Source organism: Lagopus leucura, unplaced genomic scaffold (genome assembly GCF_019238085.1).
Source record: "Lagopus leucura isolate 7727_CA_CO unplaced genomic scaffold, USGS_WTPT01 Super-Scaffold_810, whole genome shotgun sequence".
NCBI lineage: Eukaryota > Metazoa > Chordata > Aves > Galliformes > Phasianidae > Lagopus > Lagopus leucura.
The window spans coordinates 5,501,631-5,512,875 of NW_024962261.1; the positions used below are offsets into that span (position 1 = coordinate 5,501,631).

The 11,245-nt window shown below is 38.9% G+C and overlaps 1 long non-coding RNA gene across 1 annotated transcript in view; it reads right to left on the reverse strand.

Annotated features, from left to right (window-relative positions):
- The window catches only part of LOC122177172, an 80,474-nt gene extending 69,516 nt beyond the window's left edge, over positions 1–10,958 (reverse strand). Inside the window, exon 1 of the long non-coding RNA XR_006177967.1 lies at positions 10,864–10,958. This is a non-coding gene — a long non-coding RNA (uncharacterized LOC122177172). The remainder of the gene's footprint in view (positions 1–10,863) is intronic.
- Positions 10,959–11,245: the final 287 nt, after the last annotated feature.

Here is an 11,245-nt window from a genome sequence, read left to right on the forward strand (position 1 = left end):
GTGGTAGTGATGGTAAAATTATATTATGTGCTAATTATAGTTTTCTTGTGGTAATAATACTGGTAATGATGGATATCTCATCTGAAATTAAGCTGGGGCATTCAGATGTTCTTGGTTCTTCCTATATGCAGTCTAGAAAGAAAAAAGGAAGCATCAGCAAGATACCATATCATTCGTAACACAAGTTGTGTGAGTGCTTAAGGTTACAGAGTAGCAATTTGCATCTTCCATCTGTCACTCCAAAAATGCAGCCATTAGCTTGAAGACCTTACTTCTCAGCTCTGCAATGAGTGTCTCTCATGGGGAGAGAATCCGGTCCCTTTAAAGCATTCCCACCTGCATGGGGCTGTCTGTTGATCTGGGGAGAATCAGGTCACTAAGACGTAACTTGGTTTCAAAGACTGAAAGGTACTAATTTTATATGCCAGTAAATCCATCAGATCACAAGGAGACTGAGGAAATGCTTTTATCTTTAAAATGACAGGCATTAATAATGTTACCAGAATTTCCCTTATATATAACTTTAATAGTTCAGGACTCTTCAAGATCTGCACAATGTGAAAGCTTCTGAAATATAAAAGGCAGTGTCCTCTTCAGAATTACTAGCACTGCCAGCATGGGCGTGGGAAGATGAAATATGTTCTCAGGAAAAAGAAAGGGGTGGACAGAATAGAGGAAAAACCACAACCATTTAAAGAGGGGTGTTTTATATAGATGCTGGTTCTGCCCAAATTTTAGCTGATTCTGAAAGGAGAAAGACCAGCTCCAGAGTGGAGCTGCAACCACTGGACCTAGCAGGGAAGACACCTGCTGAATTTCCACTTGGAGGTGCACACACATGCATGAACTCTGGGAAGACAACATTCAGTTCTGAAAAAGCAGTAGGCATCACCCAGCTTTTGACGCACACATAAATGAGGCTGCCCCTGGCATCCACAGCCAAATGACTGCATTACCACAGCTCTTGATACACTTGGTGTACAATAAAGAAATTTCCAAATAGCTGGTACTGGCAGTGGGAAATTTACTACCCACTACAAAGCAAGGTCATCAGTATGCACTCTGGGAAGTTCAAATCACAAACACTGGTATGATAAGGATAGGAAATCTACTTAGATGGGCTCCTGGGAGCCAAGTGACAGAAAATGGCTGCTCAATTTTAAACAAAAAGTGGATAAATGAAGCACTCTGTTTGGATTACAGGCCCTTTCTTAATAATGTTAATGGGATGTCAATCTTCTCTGCCTCCCAGCACAAGAAAAATGTGGAAAAAAAAATTTTTCTTATGACACTGCTGTTAATGGAGTTGGGTACTGTGTAATTCTTATACATGTTCGGACTGAGTTAGCAAGTTCATGAGAAGAATATGGTAAACTCAATCAACCTTAAGGCACTGATAATTTCCTAGTAAGATGCTGAGGTTCATCTTAGTGGGATAAAGCTGGAGCAAGCATGCCCTGACCTGAAACAAGGCTAATGACTGAGTGAACTGCACCCAGGATGAAATTCTCCCCAAACACATCTGAATTAGCAGGGAAAAAGCACTTCCCAGGCAGAATATAATGCTCCAATAAGTCACGTGGACTGGCTGAACATCCCTGCAGGTAGTGCTCAATGGTTGCTCCATGTACCTAGCATTTAGCAGCCCATCTGGATCGTTAGGTTTTTGCTTTTTTCTTCCCAAGCTAATGGAGTTCCTGGGAACAGTTCAGTAATGGAGCTCTGTGGGGAGCTAGTGTCACTGCTTTTTTGTCTTCTCACCTTACTTAATCACCTATCTAATCTAGGATCTGTATTAGCTGCCCGATATAGGCGCTGAATCCCTGCCAAAATATGGCAAAACTCAGAGAGTGGGGAAAAGACATCACAGGAACAGCAAACCACACAGCTTTCTCGTTTTGCAGCGTGAATTAGTCACTACTACCCCACACCTGCTTCTCTTTAAAAATCGATGAAAAAATATCTTGGTAAAATGATACAGGTGAGTGGTCATATTTACTGAAGTTCCTGTAATCTGAACTTCTGTTCTTTAAGGTATGTTTCATTAGTACCATGTTAGTAAAGCACACTGAGATTTTTACAATGGCAGCAGCGATTCATTGCCTTTGTTAAAGGTTATTTGAAAGCGTGCGCAGAACAGATCTATAGACAATCTACAGGATATTCCATTTGGTTCATATGATTCAAGCTCACTGCAGACTGTACAGTCACAGCTTCCCATTTCTGCTGGAAATACTACAAGCTATTATACTTTTTTATTAGCTATAATGTGCAGATATGGAAACTGAAGGATACCCAGCTCCTTCTACTTCTCACTTCCAGTCGCCCACTCTCTCTTTCTTTCCTTTTCACATACACGCTTCATTGATCTGAATTCTGCATTTATTTTCATCAGAGAACACATTTGGTTGATCACAGAAGTTGCTCATTCCAAAGTGGAAAGATTTTTGCTTTGTTTGGCAATGGGAAGCATTTTTAACAGGTTTGGGCTTTCAATTTCACATTTTATAAGCTAGCTGCATGATTTGACTGAGGCAGTGAGAGAAGAAAAGGCAAAAGGGTATGCACAAGTAGCACGGTGAATCAAAGTTCTCATGTTGATTGCTTTACTGCCCCACTATCAGCTTTGTGAAGTTTCTTTATCCACAGAAATCCTATTTACAACATTATTTTTGGTTTTCCTCTCAGTCAAATTTTTCTGACTTTTCTGCTCAGTGAGCACCAAGCCAGAGACCTGGTGGTGTCTGTCATTCCTGCCTGATTAGTAACACAAGCTGTAGGGCTTAGCAGTGTCTGCAGAAGGGACTGATTCACTTGCACCAGAACCACAACATGCCCTACACAAACATGGAGAACTGAGCATCAGCTGCAGTGAACTAAACTCTAACTCCTGGATGGAGCATCCCACTTGTGGCTGAAAAACAAGGCAACATTGCAGAGGTTATTGCATTCTTGAAGGCAACACTCAATCCAGGAATTTGCATTTTTGAAGCTGTCACTCAGGGACTACTGAACATGAATATTATGACTGTAGGAGAGAGGCTCAAAAGTGTGGTGTGCAAGAAACTGAGTTCTCGCCAAGGGCTGGGAGGAGAATAATTCAGAAGAAAATATTTCTCTTTTCTCTGTTGTGTTTTTCTTTTTCTTTTTCTTTACATAACCAACTCATATAGGAACATTCCTCATCCACCATTGAGGACGGAGCTAGGTCCCAGACTGTGTAAGGATGCTGCTCCAGCAAAGTCCTCCGCCACTGCAGGAAATGTTACCTGCAGATCTACAACGGGTGGGAGTATGGTGCTCCCTTCAACAAGCAGTCCCACTTGGAAAGAGTATATTTGGAGGTGATTACTGGAAGGCTTGCTCCAAATTTTTATTTTTTATTTTTTATTATTTTTTTTAATTCTAAATATTTACCTTAGTAGTATTTGGATGGGAACGGCATTTTGCTAAGATAAATGGCAGATTGAATGGAACATGCCAAAGTGAACGCACACATGCAAGTTAGGGTTTGCTAATATTTATGACTATTTTTCTGAGTGAGGTCCTGACAAGTGGACAACATAATTGCAGCATGTCCTGGGATGGGTTGGGTAGAATCCTCATCATCTTCCAGTGGGAACTTATGTCTATTACTCAACAGCATCTACTGTCCAGAACCTGCCAGATCACCTCCACTTTTCATTTACTAATTGTTTTATTATTTATTAATTTACTAATTATCAGCAGCAGGTTTTTGAAAAACACTTTTTCTTTCCATTATGCTTGTCCCTTATCTTTTCTCAGAAGCAGAATTGAATATTCATGTGTAAATCAAATCACTGTTAATTTGGCTTGTTGCTATTTTTTTTCAGATGGACTGTAACCCCATCATTTTTATGGCACATATACAGTATTTGCTGTATTTTTAGAATCTTCACTGGTCTGTCTAATTACTTGGAAGTTGGTTTGGTTTTTTTTTTTCAAAGCTAAATAAAAATTTTGTTCCAAATCAAACATTAATAGGTTGGGAGACATACACATAGCCTTTTGTATCTGCACCAATTTTGTGGTTGGAGTCAGCTGCACATGCTAATTAGGCATTTGGGTTTTCAGCACTTTTTAAACCAATCTTCAAAATTAAGCATCTGTCCAGTCATGAGTACAATTACACAGTTTGCACAGGTAATTATGATATTTCAGCATAAAGACTCAGGGTTCACTTCCACTCTGTTTGGCATCACAAGCAAATTCCCATTAATTCCCAGGGCAGAATAAAGTTATGGAAATACACCACTCTCATAACTGGATGACCAAAATTTTTAGGACCAGAAGTTCAGCCATCTGATCTCACCTCAGTGATACACATGCTGGAGCGTGCAAACTGCACACGGCCAGGGCTTCCTTTTATCTCTGTAGCACTACACCACCACAATCATTACTGCTCACAAGACGCTTTGGCCTGATTTCCACTGTGCCAGGTACAGTGTATGCAGCAATCAGCCACTACACAAAAGTATTTATAATCCGAGTTATGAATGAGGTTTTGCTTTGTTCAGCCCCATCCCAGCTTATTTATAGCAGGATTTAAGTCCTCATATTTAGTGCAGGGGATAGGGTAGCTCAAATTGTGTGCATTGTAAGCACATTTGGTCCAAGGGCCAGCACAAGTCAGTGGGAGCTGCAGCCTCAGCCATACCATTTTGCAGACATCTTAGAAGCCAGTTTTGGGATTTTTCAAATCTCATGAGTCAAGGATCTTAATATAGTTTGTTGTATCTCTTAATCCAGTTTTACAATCTTACCTGTAAAATACATGAAATGGACTTTACACAGAAAATCAAGTACGACAAATGAGGAGATTTAGACTTTGGGTTTTGAGTTTGTTTTTTTGTTTTTTGTTTTTGTTTTTGTTTTAATTATTTTTTATTTTTTAAATACAAAATGGAGCAAGAGGATCTTCCCCCCAAAAACAATTTTTATAAGTGGGTACCTAAGTCAAATTCTTAGCTCTACCAGAAATTTCTTGTCTTCATGAGAAAACTTCTCATTTCTCTCTGGTTCTCCTTCCCATCTTCCAAGTGACATAAAACCTTTCCCTTTTTCTCTCCCATGGGATAGAGCATTAATGTCCCCTTGGCTAGTTCTGATTCTAATAATTCTAATGCTTCCGGATGCCACCAACAAAAAGACAACAACTAAAGTTTTCATACGGCATCCTCTAGGCAGTATCTGGATCTGGTGGGATTGTTCCAGGACTATGAAGGAAGTCTTTGGGAACAAGAGGCTTTAGGAAAAAAATAAAAAATAATGAAAAAAAAATGTGAATACCATTACTCTAGGAACGTTTGAACATTCATCTGGAAAAACCAATAAATTCTCTGTACCTCAGTTTCTCTCTATATATAGAAAAACAGTCTTTACCTCCTAAAGAAAATACCAACATTCATTCCCTAAGGTTTGTGAGGTTTTCTCTTAACGAAAACAAGCTCCAGAGAGGAAGTTGATCAGGAACAGAACCTAATTTTCCCATCTCATGAATTTCAGACTTCAGTTCACACAGAATCACAGAATGGCCAGGGTTGGAAGGGACCTCAAGGATCATGAATCTCCAACCCCCCTGTCACATGCAGGGCCACCATCCTCCCCATTTAATACCAGACCAGGTTGCCCAGGGCCCCATCCAATCTGGCCTTGAATACTTCTAGAGATGGGACATCCACAACCTCTCTGGGCAGCCTGTTCCAGCACCTCACCATTCTTTCTGTAAAGAACTTAAAGTTCTTAGTTCTTAGTTCAGTTACAACATTATAGTCCCTTCCTCCATGTTACCTAAATCTGGCATTAGCTTCAATAAGGCTTCTCAAAGCCCTTTTACTGCTGGAAAATAAAACCCAGAAAAAAATACAGATCAGAAAGTAAGGAAATACTCTTAGGATATCAAGAAGAACTAAAGGAGAAGAAATGGGAGACAGAATCACATTAAAGTGTGTGTGTGTTCATAAAGAGATGTTCTTCTAAATTTTTCCTCAAAAATGTTAGTCTGTATAATGAATTCGACTAGCAGGTAAGCTATAAGTGTAGCAACTACTGTAAAAAGCCATAAAAATGATGGGTTAACAATCTAGATGAAAAAAATAGTAACAAGCCAAAATAACAGTGATCTTTCATGTGAATGTTCAGTTCAGTCTGCAATGAGAAGTAACATTAATGATGAGAGGATATAACAGTCAAAAAAAAAAGTCCTGGGAAAGAAACTTAATGGAAATGAAAATATTATTCAGACCCCAATGCTGGTAATAAGCAAATTATTACCAACTTTGATAAAATTGGACAATTAATATGTACAAGTGCCATAAAAGCATGTAGAGTTTCTAGCATGCAACATGAGCTGTTGCTTAATAATAGAGGACATGGTTTAGTCTAAAACTTTCATAAACAACATCTCTTTATATTGTCCTTTTCTTTCAGAAAATTATCCCATTTTTCTTGAGATCTTTTCTTAGGGTGTTAATAACAGAGTAAGAGTTTTTGAAAAGGCTTTTCAGAGATAATCTCAATTTTTAAGGAATCACTACGCTTCTCATTTGATAGCAGCAATTTTACTTTTAACTGCATATGGGTGCCCTTGACTAAATATATATCAAGGATGCAAATATTACGTAGGCATACATCTGTAAGGGAGTCTAGGGAGTACACAAACAGGCTATGCTCTGCACCAGCTATCCACTGTTATTCACAACTGCCTCTGCTGCTATGCAGATGTGCACCCAACTACTACCTGAAACATTCTCAGACATCTCTGGAAATGCACAACTGGTAATCTGTAAGTAATGCAGCATATAGCAAACATGGTGCAGACAGTTTTTAAGGCATTCTGCTGCAGATTCAGAAATGCTAATTCAAGCCATGTTGTAAGCTGACTTTGAAACCATCTTGCCTGACTTATCAAACCAGCTGCATTTTATGTCATTTGTGCTTGAAAAGCAAAAAGTGTCCAGATATGTCTTCCTGTGCTCCTTTTTGTAGCTACTCTGAAGAGAATTCAGAAGCTGACCATGAGTGTTAGCCTAAGGTGATTTTTTTTTTTTTTTTTTGTCCTATTAGGACAATGATGAACATGTTCTTACGTGTTACATGCTTGTCTACAGCATGAGAACATTTCACGGCAAAGAATGCTTCTAGGCAAAAAGGGGCATTTCCCTGCAACAGCCTAGGATGGTTTCTATGGAAAATGGAGGACGAGGTACACTGAGGCTCACTAAGAAACCAGGCTCCCCAGGCACAACCCTGTGCTTCATTTCTCTTCACAGAACTGCTCCTTGACAAACAGTAAATGATTTTCTCTCATGACCTGGCAGGTAGATGGAGCACATAGGATTATCCATAAAAGCAGTATGACAGATCGTCACAGCATCTGATACACGGAGTTACCTAAGATGTCTCAACAGGGGCGAGATCTGATATTAACCAGCAATTGAGGAAAAAGTTCTTCACCACCCAGGAAATGCTGCCAGAACTGCAGTCAGCAGAAACTGAATTGTAAAAGAGATGAAGCCAGCACAGAAGCGATGTCCTTCTGTTCCCAAAGGCTGTAGTTTGGGTCTGTTCAACTTGTTTTTCCTCCTCCAACTAGACCCAGCCAATAAAGCACTATATAATGCATTCAGATTCCTGTGGTAACAGTGGATCTTTCTTTTTGTATGACATTTTTTCAAAGTCAGCTTTATGTATATGATTCCCGCCTGCCAAATATCTGCCCCATTTGAAATCTATATCTAGCCTGAAACATTGTGTTTTGCCCTCTGGTTGACCGTCTGCGCCTCTGAAAGACATCCTTGTGAAGAAGTGCCCCTTTGCTCCTGTGGTTACCATTACTGCTCCACACAGTTTCCAAGGGTGATGCTATTATATTGCTCCAGCCACTGTGTGCACCCTATTGAGTAATTTATTGGCCAAGATCCTAACAGAAGAATGGCCTGTCTAGGATCCTGTTGAATTTTAAAAGGTAGGAATATTGCACTTCATAACAGGCAGCCATTAATGATAACCAACAATATAATTCTGATGGAATTGCACCTTGCACATGCACGAGACTCCCAAGCATAAGAAACACAGCAGCAATTACATTAACCTCTTGTTTGCCGTGCTTCCTGGAGCTTAATTACAGAACAGTGGAAAGAGCGTGACCCCGCAGCTCTCCAGCATTATAATTAGCATTCTCCATACTGAAGCCTATTGTCTGCAGGACAGTTTTGTCTCTTCTCTGTTCTGACTTGTGCAAGATTACACCCCTAAATGCGAGTTCATGGCCTTTCCTCAAAGTCAGCCTTTTGTTTTCAGCATAGCACCAAAATCAATGGGCTGGCAGGATGTTCAGTATATACCCATAGGGTCAGTTTGATGCTCATTCACTAGATACATACAGTGCATTGTAGAGATCTATACGAGATAACAATGATTTTCCACTTTCTAAGTGTAGCCACATGAGATTAGGTTATTCTGTGGAAAAAAATGCTACCAGTTCCTTTTGTCATGCTATTAATGGCGAGTAGCAGAGTCTGTACATTTTGCTTGGATTACAGAGAAAAACCTGCTCAAAATCTTCCTGTTTCTCTTCTTATGTATAAATGAAGCTGTGCATTGTACCTCATTAAAACAAACTAAGGTACCTCATTAACACCAGCCAGGAAGTACTCTGAATGTCAGAATTGTAAGTCTGTATAATACTGACACAAAAACTTTTACTGAAGATAGGCTCTGTTTAATTAGGAAGATACTGACAGGTTTTAGCAAAAAGATTAACAACCTGAGGTTCAGAATTTTGCCTGGACTGAGTCCTGATGAAATATCATGGTCCTTGCCTCAGTCTGCTTTTTTCTTCACAATTTCTGTCTCTGTTAATGAAGAGAGTTGATTTTTTTTTCCTCTTTTTTTTTTTTTTTTCCCATTACGTCTTTTTTTTTTTTTTTTTTTTTTTTTTTTTTTTCCTCTACAAGGAGAATGAATGGACATACACAGGAAAAAATGTAACAGTGGGAAAAGTTTTCTTAAATTTGGTAAAAAAGAAAGCAGTCAGATTTTCAAAAGCAGTGATAATGCAAAGTTCTGATCCAGCTCAAGTTATAAGAAAATATTTCAGATAGATCTGATGTTTAGGAAGACATTTCTGGCAGGACCTCACCAATGGGTGATAGGTTCTACTGCACCTCAGGTGTTGGTTTAAGAAGACAGTAGGGATTAAGGAGAATAAACCAAAACTCCTGTCACTGACAAATCATGCATTAGATGCACACGGAGATGATATATGTCGAAACGTAATCAAAACCTTCAGCTTTTTCTCATGATTTTTATTTTTTCCTGAAACAGGAGTGCAAGAAAATATAAGTTATGTGGTGTTCTCACAACTCCATTAGTTTTCATAAATTCAAAATATGTAGAAATATTCTCATCCAGACAAGAGCAGCCCACTAAATCTGAGGCACCATTTCTGCTGCCTGCCCAGAAACACCAATGTTGTACATGGCACCTTTGTCTTGAGTAACCTTTTTTGTTCTTATGGAGATTGGAGTCGTGGCAGTGCTGCACCCATCCAGCGCTCACTGTAGCAGGAGATTAGTAATGATTTGCAACAGGATCCTGCTCCTAGGGTTGCGTGGCTTGCTAGTGAGGTGTAAGGCAAGATCATCACCAAGCCAGGAATACTGTTTCTGCATGTTGGGCAGACGCCAGCCCCGCTTGGCCTGGGAGACAGGGGCACTGTGCTAAAGGCAGAAAGCTGCCCTCTGACTACTGAGTTTTTTTCCTTATATGGTGATTTTTGCCTCATTTCCCATCTTATTCAGAAGAGGAGTGGGGAGAAGAAATTGTTGTAAAAATTGAACACAACAAATTTAGTCTTTTTTCCTGCCCCACAAGCAAGTAGGGGATTTTTTCAAGCAAAATCCTCTTCACATTTATCAAGCTTATGCTGTACGGTTATGCGGTTTTCTTCATGTGAAAACCAGCATGTTAGTCAGCCATTTTCTGAAAGATGATACGTGTTCTTCACTTGAGTCCAGTTAATGAGGACTCTTGGTCTTCTTCTCTGTGTAAAGGCCAGGAGCAAGTTGTAGAACTTTCCATCTGTTTCCTCATCTTTATCTGAGGCAATATTACTGTTTTTTTCCAATTCCATGAGGCACAATGAAATAAACTTTTCTGGTTTGGGTCTTTTTTTTGGGGAGAGGGGGTTTGTTTTGTTTTGTTTTCCTACAGATTGAGCCACTGACTGTGTTCTAAATTCCTCCTCATTCTATTCCTCCTTATTCAGATTGAAATAAGTCTTAAAATAAGTTAGTATTTTTATGCAGTTACTTTTGTTTTTCTAAGGGATGAAGGAGTCCATAGAACATAGACCAACTTATTGCTGACAATAGACAGGAACTTTCATTATAAGTATATGTTAAAAAAATTACCTGTTTGATTAGTTTTAACAATGATTTCCAATAAATCGACCTCGATAAACATAATGTTAATTTCTTCTTAATTTGGAATCCAAAATTTTTCTGAATGCTCATTTTATTTTTTATCTGCTGTACTTGTATGTATCTAGGCGTGTTAAATTCTTGCATTAATGATAAGAAAGTTACTGTTGTGTGCCTTTCATAACGTTTTAATAACAAATAGATTAATAGCCCTAGTTCATGAGAATTTTTAGCTATTATATGCAGGCCTCTTAAGCCATATAGCTAACCCCTCCCATATTTTCTCCTTTTATACAGATATATTCAGAGAAAATAGCTGATATTAAGTTTGTTTCCATTATTCAGTGCCAACTAAAAAAAAAAATAAAAAAAAAAGACCTCATGGAAAAAAAAGAAAAAGAAAGCAAAGCAAACTGACCTGTTTTTTAGCATCTGAAGTTCCCAGTCCACAGCAGAAGTTAAATGTCTTCGCTTTTCCACTGTGCAATGCAGAGAATGTGGTGGGAACAGAATAGCAAGGCAACTCAGCTGGAAAATATCTCAGATAGATGAAATATTTGTCAAGCAGTTTTCTCATGTGAATATGCCTCTAGTTGGTATATGCCAGTCACCAGAGCATGGCATTTGTTTTATCTTCTGTCCTGAGGATTTATTTTAAAGGAAAAACTGCTGTGTAAGGCGTCAGAACTGTGGTGATAACAAAGCAATGCAAGTTTAACAAGAGCTCTATCTTTCATGAAGCTAACAGAAAAAAAGTCAAGTTTTAATATCCTCAAAGGTCCCTTTTTCAGATAAGAATT